The sequence below is a fragment of the Molossus molossus genome, unplaced genomic scaffold (genome assembly GCF_014108415.1).
Source record: "Molossus molossus isolate mMolMol1 unplaced genomic scaffold, mMolMol1.p scaffold_m16_p_9, whole genome shotgun sequence".
Lineage (NCBI taxonomy): Eukaryota > Metazoa > Chordata > Mammalia > Chiroptera > Molossidae > Molossus > Molossus molossus.
In genome coordinates, this window is record NW_023425403.1 from 11,878,288 (window position 1) to 11,881,005 (window position 2,718).

Sequence of the window (2,718 nt, forward strand, 5' to 3'; positions counted from 1 at the left end):
ACACAGGAAAAAACACACAAGCCTAAAACAGCAGCATACCTGGAGGTTTGAAGAACAGCAAAGAGACCACAGGGACACAAAATGGAATTGGCAAGGGGCTAAATAACAGGAGATAAACACATAATAGGAGTGAAGTGATTCAGATCCCCTTTGAAAACCTTGGAAATAGAAAGTTATCTGAAATAGGAAGCAACTGGACAGTTTGGAGGACAGTGATGCAATCTGACACAAGACAATGTTTCAGTCATATGATAGTGATGTAGCCAAAAAGTCATGAGACTTTGGATATGTTTTGAAAGTCAAGTCAGTGGGATTTGTTGTAGAACTGGATGTGAAATGTAACTAAAGAAAGAATCAATATTGGCTCCAAGGCCTTAGCTTAATACTTGGAAAGATGGTGTAGTCATTTACTGAATTGAAAGGAATGCAAGAGGAGCCCACTTAGCTGCATGCTGGGCATGTTAAGCTTGAGATGCCTGTTGGATGCCTAAGTGGAGATGTTGAGGTGTTTGGATATCTGCCCCTGGCATTTAGAGAAAAGGTATAGACTGGAAGTCTACATTTTAAACATATAGATGGTATTTAAGTACTGAAATGGATGAAATAACAAAGGGTGTGAGTGTATAGAAGCAGGGGGAAAGAGTTCTGAGCCTTTTAACATCTAAAAGTGTGGGATGTGAAAAGAAAGTAGCAAAGCAGACTGAGAAAATAATGACTGGTGAGGGAGAATCAAAATCAAGAGAATGTGGAATCCTTGAAGTCGAATCGGAGAAGTTTTTCAAGGGATAAAAGTGGTCATATCACTACTGATCTTACAGATGTTAAAATGTAACCAATATACTATGACTAATTTGGTTTGATAATTCAGATGAAATGCTTTAACTCCTTGAAACATATTATGTATCACCAGACAAAGAACAGAAAATCTGGAAAGGTTTATATCTATTAGAGACTTAAATCTATAATTAAAATCCTCTCAAAAAGAACTCTAAGTCCTGATGGCTTTCATGGTTAATTCTCCCAAATATTTAAGGGGAAAAAAATCGCATCAATAACAAGAAGTTAAAAAGTTTTTCAAGAAATAGAGTCATTTTGTAAGGCTAGCATAAACTTTATACAAAAACTGATAAGGGTATTACAAAATAAAGGAATTTATAAGCCTGTCTCATCTCTGAACACAGATAATAGACTCCTACTCAGGACAGTGGCACATCAAATTAGTTAGCTATGAATTGGGTAATAAATACCATTTAAATTAAATCTATGTCAGGAATGCAAGTTTGCGCTACCATGTGAAAAATAATCAATGAACAGATGATGTCAAAGAAAACAACCATATGATATTCCCAATAATCAGAGAAAAAGTCCTTGAAAAAAATGCATTCATTATAAAATTTCCTAGTAATCTAGGAAAAGAAGGGAATGACTATCATTTGATTATGGGTATTTAGAGAAGGAAAAAAAAATCCTCTATGGCAAACTTCACACTTATAGGTAATATTCAACTATACCCACAAGGATCAGAAGCAATGCAACAAGTTTCTGCTAGCCACCAAAGCTTTTCATCATCATGCAGCATGTCCTAGCCAGCACAGTGGGGCCAGATTAAAATAGAGAGAGTCATAAGAATTGGGAAGATAGAAGACAATCCATTCTTCACAAAAGACATCATTGTGTAGGTAGAAAATCCAAAATAGTCTATAGATATACTTAAAAATCAATATGTGATTTTAGCAAGCTCATTGAATACAAGGTCAACATAAACATCCATTTGCATTTCTACATACTAACAACAATAGACAATAAAATATAAAAATATGACTTATGATAGTCTCGAAAACATCAAATAATAGGAATGAATTTAATAAAATGGTTATTATTAGTCAAGATTTTCCATAGAAACAGAATAGGCTATATATGTGTATATATGAAATGAAATATATAGGTGACATCTGAAACAACAATTGCTCATGAAATGGATAATAAATTGTGGTATAGTCAAACAATGGAATAATACACAGCTATGAAAAATACTGCACACTACAATATAGAGTCATTTTGCAGGAATAATGTTGAGTTTAAGAAAGATGTAGAAGAGTACATCTAATATGATTTCATGTTCTATTGTATGACCTGGAGGGCAGTTACAAAGAAGTGATAATGCTTGTTCATAAAACTCTACTTTTAAACTAAGTGCACTTTATTTGATCTTGGTGATTCAACAATTCATGACAGTTTCCTATTGTCCTGATAATTTGCTCCGTATTAAGTATGTGAATAATATAATTTTATATCCAGCCAGAATTTATTTTTGTAATCTAAATTAAACATCTTTTCCATATTGGTAATCATTCCAAGTGACAGAAAATTTAAGGAACTCAAAGTGTTAACATTTACTGTGGTTTATAACATTCTGGCCCAGGACTTTAACTTTCAAACGCATGCATTTCAAGCAGGGAAGAGTAGCAAAGATCTTCCAAGTGGGAAGGGATTCATCCTTTAATAGAGAATGAATCTTCAAGAGAGAATGTTAGGAGACAACCTCCTTCTCAGCTGGATAGATCCATAAAGCTGAAGAAGTGGTTACAAGTGTAGGTAGATTGTCTTGCCTTTGGCAATGTCATGTTTCCTACACAGGGTGTCATTACTTTCAGGGTGGACATCCTAAGGTGCACGCAACACTGTGAACTTTCGTTGCCAGGAGAGAAAGGTGTCGCC